Source organism: Meriones unguiculatus, chromosome 7 (genome assembly GCF_030254825.1).
Source record: "Meriones unguiculatus strain TT.TT164.6M chromosome 7, Bangor_MerUng_6.1, whole genome shotgun sequence".
Taxonomy (NCBI): domain Eukaryota; kingdom Metazoa; phylum Chordata; class Mammalia; order Rodentia; family Muridae; genus Meriones; species Meriones unguiculatus.
Window position 1 is genome coordinate 92566048 of NC_083355.1, and position 15378 is coordinate 92581425.

Genomic DNA, 15378 nt, shown 5'->3' on the forward strand with positions numbered 1-15378 from the left:
CAGTCATCACCGAGCTGACAAGTCCATGCCCCCCAACAGTCACAAGGGTCCCACTCTGCCACCGTAGAGGCTTCAGCGCCTGTCTCCAGCTGGAAGACAGGAAATGGACATCAACAGGAAGTGGAGAGCAATGTCACCTTATAGTATCCTGCCCCGGAGCGTTTAGCCACCAGGTGACAACGTACAGAATAACAGTCAGCCCAGGCAGTCCCATCACCCCACCAAACGGACTGTTGTCACCCCAGGTACGCGCCTGTACCTCTACTGTGCTCGCCATGTTAAGTCTGTCTTTCTTGACGGTGCAATGCTGAGCGAGCATGGCTTCCACCTATGTAAAATGGAGTCCTCTGTCACCCACCTGACAGGGCGCTGCGAGCCTCACACAAGACTCTGATTGCCTACTGCCCTGCTAATACTAGCAATAACGTGGCTCTACTTACCCCCAAAGTGTAGACTCACGGAGTGCTGCCACAACCCCGTGCTCAGGTGGGGAGACTAGGGCTCAGAAAAGTTCAATAATTTGTCCAAAGTCACATGACTAACAAACGGTAGAGCTGTGGTTTGATTCCGACTCTAGACTGCCTCGCCTTTCCTGCAGGCAGGATGCTGTGTGGTTTAAATATGGTCTGTCTCTCCCAAATGGGTGTTGAAATCCCACTGCTGTTGGCATAGTGTCAGGGGTGGGATGCTTAAAAAGTAATAATAAAGTTGCTGGTGATGGTGGCACACGCCTTTAATTCCAGCACTTGGAAGGCAGAGGCAGGCAGAGTTCCAGGCCAACCTGGTCTATGGAGTGAGTTCCAGGACAGTCAGGGCTATACAGAAAAATCCTGTCTTGAAAAACCATCATCATCATCATCATCATAGTTTTGTCAATTTTTAAAAGTTGCTTTCATGAAAATGGGTCAATTCTCACGAGAACAAATGAATTTTTACTCTTGGTACTGGATTGGCAGTTGTTGCAAAGCCCATCTGCTGCCATGGCCTTGTTTCTGGGCATGCTTTAATTGCCCATCGGCCTTTCCATCTGCCCACGAGGCAGCCCAGGGTCCTCCCCAGCAACAGCCGTCTCATCTTGGACTCCCAACCTCCCAAAAAACGAACCAAATAAACTTATTTTCCTTATAACCTTTATAAATCACCCAGTGTTGAATCTACTGTTACAGCACCAGAATGTGAGCCGAGACAAGGTTAAAACACTTCTGACTTCCCTGTGCACTCCACGGACACGGACTGAAAGGTTCACCTTTCAGTGTGTCGTCCTTCTAATACCGGCCCTGCCAGGAGTTTCGAGGCCCTTCTCATTGCTGACATTTGACCTCCAACACCTTGAGTATAGAAAGTAGCAGCCTTATTAGTATGCAAAGATCCAGGGAGATGAGTTTAAGAGCCTGTTAGTCGCTGGCTGCCTGGTTTTAGGAGGTTATGAATTGGTTTATTAGGACTAGAGATGGATCAGCCAAGTAAGGGCGCTGGCTGCTCCTCCAGAGGACTGGGGTTTAATTCCCAGCACCCACACAGCAGTTCACAACGGTCTGTAACATCAGTTCCAGGGGATGTGGTGACCTCTTCTTTCTTCTATGAGCACCAGACATGCAGGACACGTAAGTCACCCAGACACAGAAAAACAAACAAAAAAAAATTAAATAATTATTTGCTTCCCCCCCCCCTTCTCTCTCTCTCTTTCTCTGACACAGGCTCTCTACCGAGTCCCAGCTCCTGGAACTCAACTCTGTAGACCAGGCTGGCCTCAAACACAGATCCTCCTGCCTCTGCCTCCGAGAGCTGGGATTAAAGGTGTGAAACGTTACAGCCAGCGGTTTATTTTCTTTGTGTCCTATTTCAAGAGCTTTTTCTTCTTTCCCATGGTTGCCCCCTTCCCACTGCCAGTCCCCCCCCCCTTTATCTCTTCACATCTAGATATTTAGAACTCTTTGGGCCTCTTTGCATACATTAGAACAAGGGGATTTGGCAGCTTTCCAGTGCCACAGCAGTCTGGAGTCATTCCATTCTTGACGGCAGTTGCTTAAGTCCAAGTTTGCCAGTCACGCTGGCACAGTAACAGAAGCCCCAGGCTTTGACTTTCCTGAGTAGTAGGATCTGGTCACATGATGCCAGCCACAGCTCAGGTGCCACTGGGGGGCTTTCTGTGCTGTAAAGCTGTGGGGTGTGCAGAGCACCTAGAAGGAGAAAGACTGGCTTTTTTACCCCCGTGATAGTGCCGGAAGCAGCCAGACAACCCCCAGTAGCAGAGGCATTACCATCATCCTATGGATGAGGCCACTGGGCATCTTAAGATCATACAGCTCATTAGTGACCAAGTAGGACCAGGTCCCTGGCAACAGCTCTCAGATTCTGGTTCCCTCGACCAGCTCTTCCACATCCACTAAAGCTGGCTGGCCGAGATGGAAAGTTTCACCAAGAACATGATCTGGCTTCAAGGTTAGGCAAAAATAGGTGAGCCCAGATTTTCCCTTCCCTCCTCTTCTCTCTCTCTCTCTCTGATTCAATATGTACATAAGTTTTGGGCGTGTGGCTCCATGTCTTTCTCACCTTTCTTTCTGATGTCACCTTAAGCTCCACTGTGACTCCCAGCGGTTAGCCTTTCATCCTGTCCCTCTTCAGATTTCTCAGTGTGGAGCTGACACAGAGGAACTGCTGGGGGCTGGGTGAGACCCTCAGGGTCTGACTCCTTACTTTTAAGACGTTAAAAAGAAGGAAAAAAAATGCAGCCCTGAATGAAAACTCTACGTCTATTTCTTTTCTGCCTTTTCCTTTACTTCCTCCAGACACCACTTTTGAGAGCACACGTGCTTGGGTCTCTGAGAATTCTCCCACTCCTCCACTGGAATGGACCCTTGGCAGCCACGTATGTAAGACCAAGAACTGAGAGGGACAGGGACAGACCCCTGGCTCCGACTAGACCCACCAGAGTCTCGCTTCTAGGTTGGGGTTGCCACTTGGAGCTGTTCCTTGGGCGCCCCTGATGGTTTGAACTCAGATGAGACTAGCGCAGGACCCTGGAGACGGGAAAGCAAGCAAGCTTTCAGAGAAAGAGGGGACCTCCAGCTCTGCAGTCACACAAGGACAGTCTGCTGCCCGGAACCCTGCCGTTCTGATGTTATCAAGTTTCTGCAGAAATTGCTGGTTGAGCCCAGCCTCCAACAGAGCCACCAGGGGGGAAGTCCTTGGTTATGAACCATGCTGGAGCACGCGTAGTGCAGGCAGAAACTTTCTTCTCCGTCTCAAAGGGAAACCATAGACCAGGATGAAGGTCATAATTTAACTCCAGCTCCAGGAGGAATGGGACTCTGAAAAAAAAAATGCGTTAGTTATTTACTTATTATTTACTTTGGCAGAGGCTTGTCAATCAACAGCTGCCCAGCACTGTAATGACAGGGAAGAAACCCCAGTGCTCTCCAGCCCTCCGCATTGTGCTGGGGCCTGGGGAAGAGAGACAAACAGGACTGTCTGCTGGGCGGGACATGCTGTTTGACTCAGTTACTTCAAGAAAGGATTTCGTCCGGGGCTGACTGTTCTAGACGGGCAGGATCCACGACAGGCACGGTGGGGATTATGGCAGCAGCCAGGCAGACACGGAGCTGGAACAGTAGCTGAGAATTTACGTCTGGTCCACAAAACAAGAGGCAGAGAGAGAGAACCAGGAACGGCCTGGGTTTTTGAAACCTCAAAGCCCAGGGATACGCCTCCTCCAACAAGGCCACACCTCCTAATTCTTCCCAATTTTACAGCAGCATTCAAATATATGAAGCTATGGGGGGACATTCTCACCCCATGGACCGTACTGTGATAAAGGAATGCACATGCAGAGACGGCCTCTCCAGACCACCCAGCCACCCAGCCAGGGTGTTCCCTGGCAGAGACAGCAATGAGTGAAGGTGCTGAGAGTAAGAGCTGCTAGACCACTGGGAATGGGGGACCATCTAGAGGAAGCATCCTGAGCAGAAGCACATTGCTGAGGAGGAGGAGGAGGAAGCCGGCAGCTGGAGCATCAGACTGCATGAGTGGCCTCGTCACTCATCAGTCACCGCTGACTAAGGGGGAAGAAAAGAATCTTTAAAGAACAAATTACAGGGAGTCAGGCTCTGCCTTACAAATCCACGATCTCTACTCCTTTTCAGCTAATGCATTCATCTACTAGATTCTTTGGCATGGGGGGGGGGATGCACAAGATTAGAAAGATGGTTCAGTGGGTAAAGCCACTCAGCCTGATGGCCTCAGTCCAATCCCTCAGTCACACACGATAAAAGGAGAGAACTGATACCCACAAGTTGCCCTCTGACCTCTACCCCCATGCTGTGGCATGTCCCACCTCCTCCAAGAAGAAATAAATAAAAACTGGTATATATATATATATATATTAAATGTAAGACACATCATTGTTTATAAAAAAGTACCTATTTACACATTTGTCCTGGCATTAGTTTGTTAAATATGGTCGCCCCATAGTTTGCTACCTATGTCTGTTTTACAACAAGAAATAAATATTCTAAACTCTGCACACTGCACAGCACATGTCAGAGACCTGTTCTCCCCATGAGCCCCCGGAGGGTTTGTGGCACCATCTCTTTTCCCTAGAGTCAGCCAGATGTGTAACTGTAGCTTCAGTTGTCACAGTCACTCCTAGTTACCTCGGTGCTGAGTGATTCAGACCAAGAAACCTCAGCAGCAGGCCGAAGCTGGGCATCACCTCAGCCTAGACTTCTAGAATCCCCAGGACTTGGTGATTCCCAGTCTGAAATCTGGGTGTGTGTTCTACCATGACAGTGATTTTTTTTTTCTTTTTTAAAGTTAACTGGAACTTGGACTCTGTGGTCTGAGGGCTGTGGAGAGTGAACTAGAAACAGCACAGCAGGAAACGGCTAAGCTTTGTGTGGGATCAGGCCACCCAGGACAGCCCATGGCTGAGGTTCCTGGCATGCCATGGACTCTGCGCTCTCTCACTGAGGCTGGGGAACCTTGCCAGCTGGCCTTGGGCTGTCTGTGTTACTGTGATAAGAGGAGGGTCCAGTGCTGTTTTCTTTGCCTCTGGCAGAGAGCAGGGCTAAGCTGAGGCTCTGGGCTTTGTCTTCTTGGTGGGGGTGATTCTCACTAGGAAATGCCCCTGAGGTCTGCACTGATACAGACCTGAGCTTTTCAGAAGATTCCTGTCCCCGCTGAGGAAACCAAGAAACAACAGGGCTACCAACACAGCTTGTGGTACTGTGAGTGGCTATGGCGCAAAGCCCTTGGCAGCCACGATTTCATTCAAGTGTCCCGACAAGCCCACAAACAACACTAATGATTTAGGGTCCACAAATGAAGGGCGAAGCCTGAAGCAGCCTCCTCCACAGCTCCATGACAGAGACAGCAGAGCTTGGGAGAGGTATTTCTGCTGCTGCTGGAGGCTGGGAGGACTCAGCTCCCATCTCTGCACCTTTGAGAACTGTTTTGTTTTTTGTTTCGTTTTGTCTTGTTTTGTTTTGTTTTTTGCTTCTGCTAAGCAAGACTTAAATAAAACAAGATTCACAAAGGGTATCCTTAAACTGAAGAGGGAAAATAAACGAAATGATGGAGAGAGAAAAACGTAATTAAAAAGTTAGGAGAGTTGGTCTTCTCTAACACACCAACCAGTGTCCAGTGCCAAACAGTCAGTCCTGAAAACATCCACACAAGCAACATTACATGGACTGAACATATCCTGAGGCATATGTATGTATGTGCATATAGGCATGCAATAACAATTTTTAAAAAGGCCATGAAGAGCAGAGAGGGGAATATAGAAAGGTTTGGAGGGAGGAATGCAATTACAGTATAATTTCAAAAGCAATTTAAAAAAAAAAAAAAGCACATTTTCATAACAGCACTTGGGGAGACTGAGGCAGACAGACCTTTGTGCATTCTCGGCCAGCCTGCTCTATCTAGTGAGTTCCAGGCCGCTCAGAGCTACCTTCACCAATCAGTTTCTGCTCATAATACACATTGACAAAAAATCACTCATTTCTTTCTTTCTTCTCTCCTTTCCTGCTTCCTTTGTCTTGTTGTTTTGTTGTTGTTTGTTTGTTTGTTTTTGTACTGGTTTCTAATCCCGCCTGTTTCCAGCAATGATCTTAATGCTGCTTATCTTTGTAAGCGCCTAAAGGTTAGGCGCTTTCCTGTCAGACCTTATCACTCTCAGGTTTATTTCCATCTGTTTGGAAAACGTTCTCTAGGAAGTTCTTGGGGAAAGGGATGGAGAAGTGGTTTTATTTTTCGTAGTGCTTGCATGTTTCAGGATGTCTTTTACCATTAGGCTTCCTCACATTTTGGCTATCTAGAATTCTACCTCCAAGGGAATGCATTTTTCTTCTTCGGATGATGGAGGCTTTGTTTCACTGGCTCCCATCAGTGTTGCTACAAAGCCTGATGTCTGTGTGCACCTCCCTTCTTGCTAAGTTACCCATTGTTTCTCTCCGGAAGTTTTTAGGATTTTTTGCCCATTTTCTTGGTCTTACAAAGTTTCACAGAGAGAGAGAGAGAGAGAGTCCAGAAATAGACTTCTCTACAATTATCCCATCTGTACTTTCAATTTTAATATGCATTTCTTTTCCAGTTGGTTTGAAAATATCTTTGGCTAGTTCAACATACCTTTCAATGTTTATGGACTTTCCAAAAAAAAATGCTTTGAATTTTAAATTGCACTTATTTGTGCATGCACGCGTGTGCATGACATGGTATGTGTGTTGCAGGTCAGAGGACAACTTGCAGCAGGAGGTTGTCTCCGTCCACACTGTGGGTTCAGGGATCCAACTCGTGTCAGGCTTGGCCTCTACCCACTGAGCCATCTCCACGGCTGCCTTATTTCTCTGTGATTTGGTTTTCTTTTTCTCCCGGAACACTTATTGATCAAATGTATGTCCTTCCAGGTGAGATCTTTTATATTACTCTTTCTTCCAGCTCTTCAAAATTGCTTTTCATTTCAGTAGACATGTTCATTTCTTTTCTCTGAGCTTACACAGTTTTTCCTTCTTGAGTGCCGTATCTTCTCACGTGTATCTGAGAAGACTAAACAGTTCATTAGCTTGACTTTTTCCATGGTCAGTAGTCAATTTATTTGTTCTCTCCCCTCCTTTTGTGTAGTCATTTCCTTAGTTCATACACCTAATAATTTTTGGTTATACAGCAATTATCCTTAGTGAAAGGAACAGTATTGGCTCAAGACACCCCAAGATCCAATCCTCAACACAAAAGAGATATATATGTCCCAAAGGGACAGAGAACAGGGAATAAGAGACAACAGCAGGAGATAGAAAAATGAAGAAGAGGGGGAAGGGAAGAAGGGAAAGGGGGAAGACTTTTTTTTTTGTTATCTACCCCTCAGGGGATGAAAGATGACCATGGTGATGATGACAAAGGACTGCCTCTGGATAGAGAGGACACAGACATAGCCCGTAGGCAAAAGGTGGTTTATAAAGGTAAAAGGGGAAACCCCAGGATATGATGAAGTGCTTAATTTTAATTGGGCATGTCAATTAGGTGAACCAAAGGGGTCTTTTGATCACTGGACTCCAATACTTTGATGGCTGGACCATGGTAGTCAGCTTCAGGAAGAGGAAGTGGCCAAATAAGGTAATAGACCTTGGGGGCTAGCTTTAGAAACCTAATTTAATGGCTTTTAGCAAGTCACAGGGAATGGGGGAGAAGGACAAGACCTGCCGGGGCCATGTTTGCTGGTGCTCAGGCTGGCTAGAGCCCCTTCACTTAGGAATGAAGAACTGTATTGTTAAAGATAGAGAGATGCCATGGAGGGCACATGCTTCCTTAAGGTATTGTTTTAGGGTTTGTGTTTTTGTTGTTGTTGTTTGGTTTGGGTTTTTTTCTTTTCTTTTGAGACAGGGTCTCCATGGAGCCCTGGCTGTTCAGGAGCTTGCTATATAGCCTAGCTGGCCTCAAACTTAACAAAGCTCCACCTGCCTTCATCTCCAGTGTGCTGAGATTAAAGGCATGCACCACCAAGCCTAGCTTAAGGTATTAGCCGCGCGCGCACACACACACACACACACACACATACACTCACACAGACACACTCAGGCGCACAGTCTAACACACATAGAGGGCCTGTAGTCATCCCTAAGAAAACCATCAAATCTTTTCTGTCTAAACTCTCTGGTTTTACTGGAAGGGTGCAACTCAGCGCCGCTCCGGAGGTACACATGCGATGTGAGCTCAAACATTCCTTGGAACCAGCACTGTCTAGCTCAGTGCTTCTCAACCGTCCTAACGCTGTGACCCTTGAATGCAGTTCCTCGTGCTGTGCTGACCCCCAACCACAACGTTATTTAGTTGGCATTTATCAACTGTAATTTTGCTACTGTTATGAATTGTGATATGCAGCTCCAAGGGGTCACAACCCACAGGTTGAGAACCACTAGTCTAATGAAAATTTAATGTAAGCCACAGAAACATCCTTGAATTTTCTAGTAGCCGCATTCAAAATGCAAAAAAAAAAAGAGATACTGAGTTTAATAACATTTTAACATATGCAAAATATTTTCAATTCAGCAAAAACTAAGTGATAGTTTATATTCTTCCCCCGCCCCCCACCCCACTGCCTTCAAAATCTTGTATGTAGTTTACCTCTGCAGCATGCCTTAATTCAGAACAACCACATCTGAAAGGCTGGCCCCGCATCCACATGGGTGCTATTCATGCCTTAGACTGATGCTCATCTTATTCCTGCCCCGTTTCCTGCTCTAGCTCCAGTCCGCCGCCCACTCCTACTTCTAACTGAAGCCCTTCCCACCATCATTTCCCTCTCACATGGCTCCATCCATCCAAACTGCTCGGACCGCCTCCTGGCCTGCTCACATTCCTCCCTTCTCTGGCTAAGCATTTGTCATCCTAAAGGGTCTTCCCTCTCATTGCAGAGGTCTTTCCGTGCCGAACGCACAGGCTTAGCTCACCTCGGATCAGGGTGGAGTTTAAGTAGACCTTTTACATACTAACGGAGTCTTTTAGTCCTCCTGTCCACTCACATGCCTCCAGGCATGCTGCCTCAGCTAGTGGACCGGCAAGGAATGGCTTCTGTGTTCTCAGATACAACCCTGAAGATGGTCACGAGCTCAGAGGGACTGTTAGATGCCATCCTGCCTGCTTCCACAGTCTTCAACCAGCAAAATGTCCCCCCAAATTAATTCCAGAGCGATTCCTACACCACCAAATTCTGATTACAAATGCACTCATGGGGACCTTGATGTTTATTCTTCCACGCTGAAATGAATGGCTCAGGAGGGTGGGGAGACAGGCTGGAGAACTGTCATGATGGGGTTGGAGAGGATGGCTCAGTAGTTACAAGATGCTCTTGCAGGGACCCAGGCTCATCTCCAGGGACTCACAGGTCTGTGTAGCTCCAGCTCTAGGGAATCCAACACCCTCTTCTTTCCATCTTGGGTACCTTCACACACAGTGCACATACAGACAAGCAGACACACAGACACACAGATAAACAAAAAAGCAAAACAAAACCCAAAACTGTCATAATGGTAAGTTTTTGACACACAACAGCCTGAGCTTAGTTTCAAGATCACTGTTTCATGAAGACCCTCACCTTTCAATATCCCTGGTACATAGAGAGAAACCAAGAATATTTGAAATATAAGAATATATAAAATGGCATATTAGCAGTATGTTTTCCCTATCATTATGTAATTCAAATCATCATTGTTTATTCTTGTGATTAAATGCCACCTTCTTTTATTGGATTAAAATTGTGTTTTGAAGCTCTTGTTCATTTGTTTTCTAGAATTTATAGTAATATGGTCACTCTAACGACCGGTTACACACGTGTTACCTGTGTATGCATGCACAGACGCATGCCATATTGATACCCATCTTTGTTGGGTTATGTAATTGTGTCTCCCTGCTTTTCTAGGTTTCTATGACTGGACAGACAGACATTTGTTAAGGTCTAGGGTCTGATTGCCAAAGTTTCTCTAGGCTTTGGCAATGTTCCTGGGTCCAGGGTAGGATCTGGGACTGGGTGAGGAGTTCCCCTTTATCTCTTGGGTCGCCGAGCTGATGGCTTATTCAACCGATCACAAAAGATGATTGAAAGGAAAAGAAGTAGGGAAGGGAGCCCAGAATTCCTTCTCTAGGTCTAAAGTCTGGCTACACTACTTTTAGGGAGGAAAACTTTAAGTGGTCACTTTTTCCCCTGTAAAAGGCTGCTTCTAGTCCCAAAAACGGGCTCTTTGATCTGAGATGAGCTCCTGCCTGGGAGCACACCTCTACAGGCTAAATTAAACTTTTTCCTGCTTGTCTTAGGCTGACAGCTGGATCCTGAATTGCTGTTAACTTGTTTGTAAATCAGTAAGAATAAGAAAAGGTGGGGAGAGGGGGAGAAAGTAATCAAAAATCATTCACACACACATGCTCAAGGAAAAAGATGGATGAAGTTAAGAACTTTAACTTCTGTCTTGTTTATTGATTGGTTGCAGTATGTATGCTGTAATTACCACATAGTCAAAGAAGGCAATTAATCACAAAAACATCTGATTTCTAAAATACAACAGGTTACATGTTTTAAAACTGAACATTTCTTATTTATGTATCCATTACATAAGTTCGTATCGAGTTCAGAGTGACAAAGGATGACAAGGTCTAAAGGTTAACAGGGTCTAAAAATTTATAAAAATATATGTCTTTTCAATTAAGACTAACCTGACTACACATTTTTCAGCTATCTTTGGGGCGATAATCTTATCTGTCTTTCATGCAAAGAAACAAAGTAAATTTAAAATGACAGTATATAATGCCATAAGGTGACGAGGTATAAGGAATTACAATGACAGTTTGTATACAATGACATCAAGGTTTGTACTTAATTAGACATTGCTTGGTAGTTCCATTATAATTTGGGTTCATGGGAAGTTTAAACCAACTTGCTTATATTTATGGTATATACAGGATTTATGAGTGAAGTCTATCTGAGGCTACAAATCTGCCTTAAGCCTATCTCCTAGTGAGGCATCTGGAAGTCCACAAAGGTATTTATTATAGCCATAAACTTTCTAAAGGGTTAAAGAAGTTCTAAAACAATTTAACTTTTAAAATTGTTTGAGTTAAGTCAGGAACTCCATAATCAGGAATTAATTCATCTGAACAGCAGTAAATACCCAGAAAGTGATGATTCACACCATACCAGATTATAGAGAGATGCAGCCAAGCACAAAGAATGAGTGTCAGAAACTGGAAGCAATTCTGGGGTGTATCATGGTACAGGCCTTGCAAAATACCAGATCCCCTTCCAGAAAGCTCACCTGCCTAATGAAAGCTCCTTTAACAGAATGGTTCCCGACAGGCATTCTTATGTATACGAATGCTTCCTGCAAGCAATCTCTCTGCGGTGTCTGCAGGTCTGGAAATGCTCTTTGCATTGTCTTTGTCTATTCTCCTCCTAAAGCTCTCTATGAAACACATTTTAAAAAAAGAACTGAAAATTTTGTGAGGGCGGTGGTGGTGCACACCTTTAATCCCAGCATTCAGGGAGGCAGAAGCAGGTGAGTCTTTGTGAGTTTAGGCCAGCCAAGGCTACAAAGAGAAATCCTGTCTTGAAAAGCAAAAAAAAGAAGAGAGAGAGAGAGAGAGAGAGAGAGAGAGAGAGAGAGAGAAAAGAAAAATAAAAAAAGGAATTGAAAATTTTGGACTAAGATATGTGTGTGTATAAATACATATATATTAATACATACATATATATATGAATGTCTCATAGAGGAAAACAGCCACTGATGTTGCTGGGCACCCAAGGGTGTTCACCTCCATTGGGAGAAACTGAGAAGTCTTGTGAAGGGTGGAGGACAGAGTGGGAACATTGTGTTAGACCTGGAGGCCATGTGAGTGAGGCAAACCAGATTCAATTTGCAAGGGACCAGAATGATCATTGGTTTTTTTTTTTGTGACATGAATTTGACTACTCTATGCCTGCGTCAGTTAATCTTGTATAAATGCTGCATAACCACCCAGCCATCCAGCCCTGACAGCCAACAGTCTTAGAAATCTATGGAGATGGTAAACAAGCCTATTTTCTTATAAGTACATAGTAATTTAAAATTGCCATGTCATCACCATCATCATCATTATCATATGCATGTTGACTAAATGTCTTTTCCTGCAACTGGGATAAAATACCTGACAAAAGCAACTTAAAGGAGAAAGGATTGATTTTTAGCTCACAGTCCCATGTTATATCGTCCACATTATATCAAACCAACATTTGGCACTAACCACCATGCATCTTCATTGATTTCATGTTGCTATAATGCCTGAGATTGGGTGATTTATAATGAACAGAAATTTATTTCTCCTAGTTCGGCAGGTTGAGAAGTCCAAAATCAAGGTGCCATGCCAGCAGACATTTTTTGTGGTATTGGGGTTAAAACCTATGACCTTCCACCTGCTCAGCAAGCACTCTTCCACTGACTTACATTCCCAGCTTTCTGCAAACCCATGTCATTCATTCATTCATTCATGTTTTGTTTTCTGACACAGGGTTTCTCTGTGTAGCCCTGGCTTCCCCGGAACTTGTTCTATAGACCAGGCTGGCCTTGAACACAGAGATCCGCCTGCCTCTGCCTCCTGAGTCCTGTATTAACAACATGCACCACCACTGCCCAGCATGCAAACCCATTTTAAAACGTTAGGGATGTATTCATCGGGGCACAGCTAAACACCTCTGATTTAGGCCCTGCCTCACCATATTGCCACATGCAGACTAAGGTCCCAGCATAGGAACTGGGAGACACACCCAAAGCCTGACAGCTAGAAAAACCCTATCTTAGAGTTGGGTGAAGGAGGGAGCCTGCAAAGCAGTTTACTTCACGTTACACTCCCAAGGTACAGATGTGCTTTGTCCGTGCGTACATCTGCACACCAGAAGACACACCAGACAGTTGTGAGCTGCCATTCCCAGTGGGTGCTGGGAACTGAACTCAGGACCTTCAAAAGAACAGTGAATGCTCTTAACCACCGAGCCATCTCTTCAGGACCCCCAACCCCAGATTTTTTTGTTTTTTGATTTTTGAGACAGGGTTTCTCTAGGTAGCAATTTGCTTCACTCACTTCAGGGGAACAGAGATCTTCAAGGTCCATGTATGTAGAAGGAATTCACCCACACTGCCGAGAATAAAGGCTGGGTGAGTCTATGACTGCCTGGTTCTATCACACCGACATAGCTATAAACATAGTGTATCTTTGTTAATTAATTTTCTTTTTTATTATTTTAGCCTCTCTCTTTTCTCTGTGGTATGCACAGGGATGTGAGCTCACTCACCTTTGTGTGTGGGCATGGGGGCCACCCACTATATAAAGAAACTTCTCTTATGCGGCCTGAGAGCTACACTAAGCTATGGGTATAAACATGAAAATTTAGAGAACTGTATGATACTATGTCCATTTAGCAAAATGATGGCAGTAGGCTCACTTCCAGGACCTATGAGCTCCACAGTCGTGGGTTTTGGCCAGATTAATGATGCCAGACAAGGGTTTCCTTCTGTGGGAGGGATCTTAAATCCATTCAGAAAGTTGTTGGTTACTTCTGTAATGTGCCACTAGTACATTCATGGGCATATCTTGCCATGTTGGTCATTACTGTAGCTCCCTGAGTACATAGCTGGGTAAGACTATTGGTGACTTCCCACAAAGCCACCCTTACCAGCACTATGAAAGCTAGCCATAAAGAGGGAAGCTTCCTAGTCTGTACTGATGTGATTGAACCCAGGTTGTCAAGCTAAGCCATTTTGACAGCCTTTCTTTTTTTATTTTTTTAAGATTTATTTCAGTATTATGTGTGTGTGTGTGTGTGTGTGTGTATGAGTACCTTGTCTGCATGTACATCTGCACACCAGAAGATGGCGTCAGACAGCTGCTGTTCCCAGTGGGTGCTGGGAATTGAACTCTGGACATTCAAAAGAACAGTGAATGCTCTTAACCATTGAGCCATCTCTCCAGACCCCAATCCCAGCTTTTGTTGTTTTGTTTGTTTGTTTGTTTGTTTTTTCTTTGAGACAGGGATTCTCTGGGTAGCCCCAGCTGTCCTGGGACTCTCTCTGTAGATTAGGCTGGCCTCCAACTCACAAGAGACGTGCCTGCCTTTGATTCCCCAAGTGCTGGGATGATAAAAGCCTGTGCCACCACGCTTAATCTGCTAGGAAACAAAAAAATCAGGAACCCTCTCTCACCTTTCGAGAGGTTTTGCTTCATGCCTTCGTGTCTGAAAGGCAAAGGCAGATTGGAACCTTCCAGAAGCAACTCTGAGTGCCTCAGGAGCTCTGCTAACAGCGTGGTCACACGCTCAAGACTGAAGACTCAAAACCTGGAGCAGGGACATCTGAGGAGGTGACAGAGGAGGCCACAGGCTGAGGTGACAGGTGGAGCAGGAAATTTAGGACGTAAGTGCTTCCTCCCACAGAGCATTTGGTGATGGCCAGGGACGCATCAGATCTTCTCAGCTTGGGGTTCTGCTGGAGTCTGGTGGGTAGAAGGCCAGAGATGCTCCTAAGCAACCTGCTAGGCCTGGGACAGCTCCCCCCCCACACACACACAACAAAGACTTCTGTGGCCAAAATATCGAGAATTTTGCCTTTTACCTTTTAGGCTAGTCTTATGAAGGGCCACCTCCTCGGCGTTTCCTGCATTCTTAATCTATTCGGAGGGTTAGATTAGCGGCCACTGCAAGGGACTTTCCTTGGCATCACCTGGCCATCCCCTCCGGCCTGTTCACCAGAGAGCTCTGCCCTCAGGTAAATGTTTTCTCGACTTGTTTGGGGAACTTTGTAAAAACTCCCCTCTAGCCATCTCATAGGCTGTGAAGACAAGGTACCCTAATGTGCTTTTTTCCACTAAAACGTTTTTTTTTTTTTTTTTTTTTTTTTTTAATTAAAACAGTTAGGGGATTTTTATTATTTTTGTTCAAATAACTAAATAGCAGCCAATTTAAAGACTTCAAAGGTAACACATCTCAAGATTATCCCTCAAAAGGGAGCTCAGAAAGAAAGAAAGAAATAAGTGGGGGTTGAGGAGCTTAAATGTCATGAATCAATTGATGGCTTAGACAGGAAAGTCGGTAGCCTGGGCGTTCTGGTCTGGCCTGGGAAACAGCCAGACAAGGTTAAGCATCGGTGCGTGGGAGCCTGGAAGAGGCCTTAAACATCTCCCCAGCCAGGAGCCAGTCACTTAGGGTGGAGCCCATGGGGAACCTGGGTCATTTGCATGCACCCTTAAGAGACCCTTGATTATTGTTCCTGGGTTTCAACTTTAGTAACTAGAGAAGGGGCTGCTAGGGAATGGGAGGCCAGCTCTCTGGGAACATGGACCAGCCTTGCCACCCGCCACCACCAGGGGATA